The sequence below is a fragment of the Nilaparvata lugens genome, chromosome Y, assembly GCF_014356525.2.
Source record: "Nilaparvata lugens isolate BPH chromosome Y, ASM1435652v1, whole genome shotgun sequence".
Classification (NCBI taxonomy): domain Eukaryota; kingdom Metazoa; phylum Arthropoda; class Insecta; order Hemiptera; family Delphacidae; genus Nilaparvata; species Nilaparvata lugens.
The window spans coordinates 1,228,184-1,239,000 of record NC_052519.1 but is presented as its reverse complement, the minus strand read 5'-3'; positions in this window follow the sequence as shown (position 1 = coordinate 1,239,000).

Here is a 10,817-nt window from a genome sequence, read left to right as displayed (position 1 = left end):
CATTGCGTCATTAGCTTTTCCCAATCTCCCTGTCTGAAAAGCTACATTGACTTCAATATCCGGAATAGACAGAACGCGAAAAATAAATTTGAAATATCCTTCTTTAAGGCCTGTTGTAGTTTGATTTTTGGTAAGACTATTCAATCTGTTCGCAAGCATATCTATGTTAAAATTATCACAGATGAAAAACGGTTGGATAAGTACATTTCAAATCCGTTATGCGAATGCTGGCAAATAATTAGTCCGAACGTGATCGCGGTTTTCTCTCGTAAGTTGGAACTAAAAATGTACAAGCCTGTCTATTCAGGGTTTTCCGTACTGGAGTTGAGTAAATTCCATATGTACGATTTTTTCTATTGTAAATTACAAAAAATTATACCGTTTGATAGCATAGAACTCTGAATGACCGATACCGATAGTTTTCTTTTAAATGTAAAAGTGGAAGACGTGTATCAGTTGATTAAAGAAAATTTGAACCTTTTCAACACTAGTAATTACCCTCCTTACCACCCATGCTTTTCCATGGAGAGAAATAAAGTTGTAGGAAAGTTCAAGGATGAGACAGCCTCAAAACCCGTCCATAAATTTGTAGGGCTTTGATCAAAACTTTACTCGTATTTAGTATGTAACAAGAATGAAGAACCTGTAAATAAATGTGTAGCAAAGGGTGTACAGACCAGAGTGAAATGTAGAAAACTTAATTTTAATTTATATAAGAAATCGCTAATTTAACGTTGTGAACACATTGAAAAATTTAATATGATGAGGTCCTATAATCACACCATGTATCAGATTGAATGTGCAAAAATCTGTTTGAGTCCTTATGATGATAAGAGATATATTGCAGAGAACGGTGTGGACACTTTACCTTTTGGACATTATAGAGTGCCAACAATGCTCTGAACTGATTGCTCAGTATGTCCTGCAACAATCATCCATCACCACTAATTTTGATTTCGTGTTGTAAATATGAATATTATTAGATCTAAGATAGCGTTAGAACTTCATAGTGTACCGCGTGTCAACTATCCCACTCGCAAATATGAGTTGAAAAGTGAAAAAGACTTGCTTCAAGCCGATCTCATTGAGATGAGAAGTTTATCACGTTTTAATAAAGGTTATAGGTATATCTTAGCTGTTATTAATTGTTTTTCAAAATTCGCATATTGTGTACCATTAAAAGACAAGTCAAGTCAATCTGTATTTGATGCACTCGAACCAATTATTTCTAAAAATGAGGGAGTTAAGTTGTTTCAATCAGATCAGGGAACAGAATTCTTTAATTCAAAAGTTAAAGCGCTATTAGATAGATACAGTATTAAACATTACCATGTTTTTAACGATAAAAACATCAATTTATTCAATTTCACAATACAAAGCACAAGATACATAGACAACATATCTAAAAACAGATTTGTGAATATTTTCCCCACATAGACGGATCTGTGTGTGGGGAATGAGTAACAGTACAAGAAGTAGCCTAAAATAAAATAATAATACGTATAATATATCTATTTATATATATGAAAGATAATAATAATAATACGAAAGAAAAATCCTATCAGTAAGCAAGGCCAGAGAAGAAAGATATTGAAGAGAAAGAAAACTATAACTTTTCATGTAGGCTAACGCTTAATAGATTAAAAGAAAAGGCGAACGAAAGAAGAAAAAATGAAAAGGGGGAAAATCAGCAATAGATGCAGATGTGAAAGATTGTTAGATGGAAATAAATAGTGACAAAAGATTTCTCGGTACTGAGAAAGGCAAGAAAAGAGATGATGAAGATCCAAGCTATTCGATCATTATGAATATGACAAAAAAGCAAAATCAGAGACATGGTAACGGTCGTCCAACTGAAACAAAACTTAGTTTGCAGGTCTAAGTCAGCCTAAAGAAAATGTTCCTATCAACCCAAATCTGTATATCTGAGAGTAATGATTTGGTTATATTTCTGTAAACAAAGCCTATTGGTATTTTGTTGATTAAGTAATTACAATAGTACGGAAGTTGATGTCTGCATATAGTGAGTTTTGTGAAGTGTATATTAAATCTATTTGTGTTATTTGCTCGAATTTTGTAGGGAGTTGTGTGAGTGGTAAATAAATGGTTATGTTTATTCAAGTACAGAATTACACTTTTAATGTAAGTCTGTCTTAGAGTTGGAACCTTTAATTCTAGGAAAATTTCTCTACTTGAGTAAATTCGAGGTCTTCCCAGGGCCGCTCTAATCATGTGCTTTTGTAAGATAAAAAGCTTTTTTACATGAGAATCGAAAGCAGCACCCCACACCTCTATAATATATTGGAATAATGAATGTGCATATGCGAAATAAATTTTCCTAGTGATATCTATATTTCTTATTCTATTTATTTTGTAGAAGATATGGATCAAATACTTTAACTTCGAGCATAAATATTCTATGTGTTTGTTCCACTTAAGGTGCTGGTCAACTACTATTCCTAAGTATTTCATAGTTTGTACTCTTTCCAGTGTTTTTATCTCCTGTCCCTCATTTACCATGTTTATACAGTTTGCATTCATATTCAAATTCATAGTTATTGGTGGTTGTCCGGTAATATTAGGTGAAAAGGTTATGTATTTTGTTTTTTCAGTATTGAGGGTGAGAACATGATCCTTAAGCCATTTCTGAACTATTTTTAAATTATTGTTCGCGTTACTGAACGTTTCCTCCCAGCTACTCCCACTAAAAATGAGTGTTGTATCATCAGCAAATGACAATGTAGTACAATTTCCAAGGTTTAGGTTGAGCATATCATTAACATAGATTAGAAATAAAATCGGTGATAGAACTGATCCTTGAGGCAGTCCAAAATCGGATGTGAATTTAATGTCAGTTCGGCTATTTAAAGTTAGATATTGTTTCCTATTTGATAAGTAGCTTGCAAATAAATTGTTTACGGACCCTCTAATTCCAGATTTATTCAGCTTATCTAGTAGTAATTTGTGTGGGATAGTGTCAAAAGCCTTAGATAAGTCCATAAAGACAGCTAAAGTTTTTTTATTTTTATTGAAGTTGTTGCACACAATTTTATTAAGGTGAATTACTGCATCTTTAGTAGACTTTTTGGCTTGGAAACCATATTGGTTATCACTAATTATATTCTCCTTATCAAGAAAACTCATTAACCTCAATTTTAGAATCTTTTCTAGAATTTTGGATAAATTACTTAGTAGGCTGATTGGTCTGTAATTTTCAGGTTTTTTTGGATCGCCGGTTTTAGGTATAGGAATAATTTTTGCTTCTTTAAATTTACTAGGAAAGTATCCATTGCTCAAACATTTATTGAATATAAATTCCAGGGGTTCGGTAATAAAACTTGATATTCGTTTTAGATACGATCCTGAGAAATTATCGGCTCCAGGTGTTGCTTTGTTTTTCAATTTATCAATTATCTTTTGTATCTCTATTGTGTTTGTGGGGCGGAGAAAGATACTTCTCTCACATGAGTTGTTTTGGGATTTAGGTATAGGTATATTATTTATATCATCAGAAATTTTCCCAGCGAAAGTTTTTCCTACATCGGCAAAGTATTTATTAAGTACTTCGGCATCCAGATTGATTGTTTTGGTATTCTTTTTAGTATCTAAAAGTTCGTTTATACATTCCCAGGTTTTCTTGGAATCATTTTTGTATTCGTCAAATTTTCTGTTAAAGTAATTGATTTTTGCTTGTTTTATCAAATTATTTAGAATATTTCGATATGACTTATATTTATTATTTAGTTGGATATTATTTGGTTGCTTTCTAATAATTTTATGCATTTTGTCTCTAACACGTATACAGTTTACTAAACCGGGTGTAATCCATTTTTTAAGAGGTCTTTTATCTTTACTCATGCGAATTGTTTTTGTTCTATTTTGTGTTAAAGAGTTTAATTTGTCAACTAAAAGATTCACCATAATATCAATATCATCGGCTCTGTATATATCTTCCCAGTTTTCTCCCTGTAAGTCCTTCATAAGACCATCAAAATCTATTTTGACTCTAGTCCATGGCTCACCGTGTTTCGTTTCCTTATCATTAACTTCGTTCAAATGTAAAGAAATACTGAAATGGTCTGTTATATTGGTTTTTGAAATTACACCTGTCACAACATTTTTAGTTTTATTATCTTCTTTGAAAAAAATGTGATCAATGCAGGATACGGCTCCATTGATACTTCTGGTTGGTTTGTTAATATAAGATTTAAAACCATTCATGTGTAGTGTACTTAGGTATTCGTTAGCGAAATGATTATTTGCGAGGATATTGAGATTTATGTCACCTATTATAATTATATTATGTAAATCTTTCATTTGATTCAGGCAAGTATCTAAGCTTGTAATAAATTCGTTTAGATTCAGAGATGGTGATCGATAAATTGAAATTATAATATATTTAACATTATTTATTAAACATGAAATGCAGATGTAGTTTGCTTTTTCGATTACTAAGTCAATTAATTCTGTTTTAATGTTTTCGTCAATGAACAAACATATCCCATCACATTTAGAGAATTTACTTTTTTTTTGTATTACATTATAACCTTGCAAACTGTAATGAAACTGTGAGTCCTCCGAAATCCATGTCTCCGACAATGCAACAACCTGAAATTTAATACTGACATTACCAATATAATGCACTAATTCATCGAAATTCTTGTTAATGCTCCTTATATTCGTGTGAAAAATATTTAAGCCCCCTTCATAATGATTTCGCTCAAGAGGTTCAATGGAAAAAAAATCATCTATTTCAACAGTGTTATAATATCCCACAAGTTCATCATCTTCATGTAAAGCTGACATATGGAAAGTTTAGTGAAAAAGTGTTAATATTTTTATGGTTATTTATAGTGAAGACGTAAGAAAAATTTTTTTAATTATGATATCAAAATAAGAAGAAAAGCCACGATGTGTGGAAAGCCGTAGTAGAATATAACCCTTCGAAACACAGTCAGATCCAACGCAAGATGGAACTCCCCAATAAATATAATATGATAATTCCTTTGATGGGGATATAACTAATGAAATCCAGTCATCAGCACAAACAGACTACAGTGTAGCGTGTATGCATATAAGGAAAACTTTTCTGTGTGATAATATTATGTGAATTGAAGTGCCAGAAAGAGCAAGTAATCGAAATTTAGTATGAAACTACATATACGTCTTCACACATTAGAATCAGTCATCCTCAAGAAAACAGTAGCAGGAAATAATCAATTGGAAAAAGAATAGTACAGTAAGTTACATTATGATAAGGAAGAAAGCTAAAATGAAAAAAAACAATCTTCCTTGTTAAGAGGAAATAAATATAAATAAAAATAAATTCATTAACGAATTTGAAATGTAAATGAAATCGAATATTTAAATAATAAAGAAACATTAGGCTACTTGTTAGGAAGGAAGCTCCATATACCTTGACTTGAAAAGATAATGATAGAGCTTATGAAAAGCAAAAACTAAAACAATAATAAACTTCAATGAGAAAATCAATAATAAGAAATAGCAAGTCTCAATAATGTAAAAGCTCTCCTACAATTGTCATAATCCATTATCTATCAAATTCAGAACACAAACCAATTTGAGAAGAGGAATAGAAAGTCTGAATAAGAGTAAATTTAAAATTATAATCAATGTTCCACTATTCTACTCGACTCAGGAAGATATAATCAAAACTGAGATGAAAAATAGCAATGAGAATTATAGAAAAATAATTTATGAGATGCTATACGAAACAAAACCAAACAGAAAAATCAATGCCATGAGACAGCTGAATCAGATTTAAATGTTCAAACAATAGTTAATACATGAAAAATATTTTTCCAATATATTGTTTCAAGTAAAGCTTTACTATTTACCATTAATAATTACCTTCTTCATAAATAGGATTATCGAAAGTTTGTGAGTGAATCTGTCCATCCTGCTTCCAAAAGACTCGACCATCACTAGACCAGACCTGCCTCCATCCCACTCTATCACCCATTCTCTTAAGAAACTGACGTCTCATCCTAGTTAAATCCTCATGTATTGCAATTCCAGTGTTCTTGAGGCTTCGCCGATTTTTCATGATCAGTTCGCGACACTGATAGCTGACCATTTTAACGATGACTTGCCGCGGTCGCGGCCGTGCACCATCAGCTCTAGACGCGGGCGGCGCTCGACCCACTCGGTGACACCGGTCGATATCAGCGTCCACCAGATTCAGTGAAAGTTTTTCATTTATCAGGGATACGACTGTAGTTCTCGTCAACTGTTCATTCTCGATCTCAGGTATACCAGATATCCTTATGCTATTTCTTCTCTGGTACTGTTCGATGCCATCCAAACGATTATCGAAGCCGCGCTGCAGCTGCATCATTCGGTTGTTCAGCAATTCGATATCACGTGTGAGCTCGTCCACTTTCTTTTCAGCCGCCTCCAGCCTGCCCCCCAAAGCAGCGCAAACCGACGCACACAGGCCCTCCCGCAGACGATCTTCGAGTTGCGCCGCAAATCGATCAAGAAAATCATCACTTAGTAACAGTTCCTCCAATGCCTGTCGCATACGACCCTGAGTCTCCATGGCAACGGGAAGGACGCTGTCAGTCAAGGATGAACAAGACGATGCCGAGTGAGACCGGCTGCTCAGCGCTCTCTGTTGTTGATTCAGTTGTTGCTGCTGCTGGCTCTGCTTACGCTGCTGCTGCTGTCCGGCTGGTGACTGTACTGTGGAGTTGTTATCTTTCGAGCCGGCTGTAGCACGAGTTTTAGGTGGCGACATTCCAATAAAACTAAACCAGTTGATCAAAAACTATTTGTGTCAAAATATATCTCCTCCGCTCACTTTCAGGACTGAGACAGTAATATGTTATACCTCACACACTACTTCACACATATGCCAAAACTCTATTTAATTTAATTTTTTCAAAGAATGGGTTGAGATTTAAAACTATATACTTGCATACTAAAAGCGTGTATCAAGATAAGTACTTGTTTTTGAGAAAAGTCTTTTCAAAAATGAAGGATATTGAATTTCATATAAACAACAATTCTGAATCTATACCTCATCCAAACAAAATATCAGAATATTCTTTAGTTATATTTGACGATTTACAACTTAATCATGTACCTCAAATAAGAGAATATTTTACTATGGGCCGACATCATAATATTGACACGGCATATTTAATTCAGAGTTATGGAGCTACACAGAAACATTTCACTAGGGACAATGCAAATATGATTATAATCTTGAAGATAGATTTAATGAGTCTCAAATTAATTCACAGAGATCATGTTGGAGGAGATATTTCTTATAAAGATTTCAGTAAACTTTGTCATAAAGTTTGGAATCGTAAACCTCATAATTTTGTAACTATTATGAGCGAGTGTGGAATTAATAGCGGCAAGTACCTAGATTCGCTCGATACGTTTCTTACCGTTCAGTAGAGATTAATTCTTTGTGCAGTCATGTTGTCTAAAACACACAGCAGAAAACTGAATAGAAAGAATGTTGGTTTAATCGATAAGATTAAGAAATTGAGAAAAGTAATCAGCGACAAGCATAAAAGCTTAGTTAATTTTGAAAAACGATTGGAGGAATACAATAGGAAAACGCTCTCACCGTTGATAGAGCCCATAATTGAACTGGGAAAAAACAAATCTAGTTTTCACTCTAATCATGGTGTAAAACCAAAAAAGGAAGAATTAAAAGAGGAAGAAGAGAGTATGGAGATTGATGATGAGGAGTCGAGTTATGATAAAAGCTATGGGAGTTCAACAGGCAATCTTTTAAGCTCAACTAAATTTGAAAACAGTTTACTTGGTTCTAGTAAAAACAATGAACTGTTGGGTCAATATCTAAAAACGTTTCATGCGGAAAAATTGAATAATTCAATGAGTTATGGAATTTCATACAATTCTAAAGATGATGTGTATTATATTGGAAATCACCAAGTAATATTCGATAACGGTTATATAGATATTTATAATGAAAGATTTCATTTAACACATGGTCTACTTGAGTTATTATTCAGTTCAAGACCGAATTCGAATCTTTATAATCAGAGAGATCTGGATAAGTATAAAAAAATCTTAACACTTACAGGCATACATTTAGATCAAAGAGGCTATGTTAAACAAAATCAGGGAATTAAATTGCAAATGATTCAGAAGTTATTTCCCAGTAAAAAAATTAGTACAAAGATTGGGTGGGGTTTATTGAAATTTGCAAAAAATAATTCTCATGATAGAATTTATCAATACTTCGATAATTTTGACGAATTAGTGGAAAGATTAAATTTACTCTATTCCTCAAAAGCTTCTGGCAACACTGGACATGATGTTGAGATTGCGTCTATAATTGAAGAGCTAAAAGAAGCAAAACTAATTGTTTAGTGTTACGATGACTCTGCATCAATTCGGTCGGATTGATACACCTACTAACACTAATCTTACGTGCGATATTGACTTGATAACACAGAAAATAATTGAATCGATAAATCGACAAGGAATCAGCGAAGCTGTGAAATTTTATTTAGATTCGCAAATAACCAAACTCTTTTCATCCCAGTTGGACAGTATTAATAACGATAAAGTTGATAAAGGTTATCTAGATGAGAAATTAAAAGCCATATCAGATAAAATTAAGAATTTGGAGGTGCTGGACAGAAACTACCTCAATACTAAATTAAAACAGCTTAGTACAGAAATTTTTTCTAAAGTAAATGAAACACACCCATCGCCAATTGATAAGCAATATTTAGAATCTACTTTGCAGAAATTGACTAGTTCTTCATTAACAGAGGAAGAGTTTGAAAAACGATTATCTGAAATGGCGAGTGCAATAAAAGCTAATATTATGGATGATATTGAACAATTCATTACAAAAGATGCTATTGCTATTCTGATTAATCAAATTGCAGAAAAGTATGCAACTAAAAATGATATAGGAGATTTTATTAAGAAAAACGAGATGGAAGTCGCTGTGAAAAGCGTTCGTGATGAAATAGCTGAGGCAATTAAAAATTCGGAAGAGGGCTCTGTTATAAGACTGCAATGTTCGGCTGCATTCATAGATTATCTTAATTTATTCATCCATAGGGTAGCTTACGATATTGTGTCCAGATATGCATGTGTGAGCTTCAATATGAATTGGATAGAAGGTAAGCAACATAACCTTCCAGAAAATCAGGTAGCCGTAATTATCACTACCAAAATGGGTTTAGCACAGTATAAAGAGGTTGTATTGTCTCCGAAATCATAAAATCTTGTGAAAGGATAACACTTGGCATGTGAGAGAGAGAGAGAAATTTGAAGCATAGTGAACTTTAACGGTTTTCTTGCTAACACATGCCGCTTCAAGATGATAAATCAGTCTATATATTTTTTCATGTGTCTATGATTGAATATAACAGTTTTTTCGATGTAGGAGTTATTATGAACTCGCTCTTATCTACAGAATTTGGGAAGGGGAAACATCCACCTCACAGGGAGCAGCATAGCGCACGTGTCATTTGTCTGGAGAAACATTCAACAAGGGGGAGTGTAGCACGCGCGCTCGCGCACACGCGTCACTTCAGTCTAAACACTTGAGCCGACAAGTTCACACATGATGTCTAACTATTTCGATTAGAGAAGTTTCAATGAGTTCTCTGTAGAAGCAAATCCACTAGCCGATTGGGGTTTTGAATTTTATCCTTATGATTGGTTCGTAGTAACAAAGGTAACATTTACCAATAATGGCGAAATTCACCTTGAAATTATTGATATTGATAGTGAAGGTGACTTTAAACACACTATTAAGTTGCCGAAAGAATATTCGGTGGTTTTGAATGAGGATAACATCAGAAGTTTAAATTCTCGTTCATGGGAATTGAATGTGAGCGGGAATCGTATCTTCTTAAGACAGTTTCACGGTAACTATAGGCGTTGAGTATTATTTCCCTCCAAGTGAAATAGGTCTGAGAATATGTAAGTATTTTTAGATATGCTAGCTCATTCCAATTATACTTACATATTGTCGGAGAAAACACTTTAACAATAACGACTGGGATGTTTGTACAGCAAAAGAGCTCAATTTTTTACACATTCATAATCAGTTTGATTGAACTCTTGACTGTCAGTTGGAAACCAAGCATAATATGGATATTATAGAACTTAGATTATTGTAGAGATAAGGATTCACTTTAATCTGTCAGTATAGCATTGGATGTAGAGTGATAGGGAATTTCTCAATTCACTTTAATCTGTCAGTATAGCAATAGATGTAGACGATATTGCAGATAAAAAATGTAAAAGAACTTAGATCATTGACCTCTTTGTAGAGATATGGATTCAGTTTAATCTGTCAGTATAGCAATAGATGTAGAGAGAAGGATTCACTTTAATCTGTCAGTATAGATGTAGAGAGTGATAGGGAATTTCTCAATTCACTTTAATATGACAGTATAGATGTAGAGAGAGATGGGGAATTTCTCAATTCACTTCAATCTGTCAGTATAACATTAGATGTAGAGAGAAGGATTCACTTTAATCTGTCAGTATAGATGTAGAGAGAGAGAGAGAGAGAGAGAGAAAGAGAGAGAGAGAGAGAGAGTAGCATTAGATGTAGAGAGAGATAGGGAATTTCTCAATTCACTTTAATCTGTTGTAAATGGGTAGAATTATTGAGAGGAGGTGAATTAATTTAATTTTTTTATTTCTCATGATACGCCAATCTAAAATCATTGAACTTTGGACTCGATGGCGTGATCGGACTGAATTTTCTAATGTTCATTTTTTTTTCTAGACGTAAGGGTATTTCAATTTTCTCTAGTGTGAGAAATAGATTATTGCGT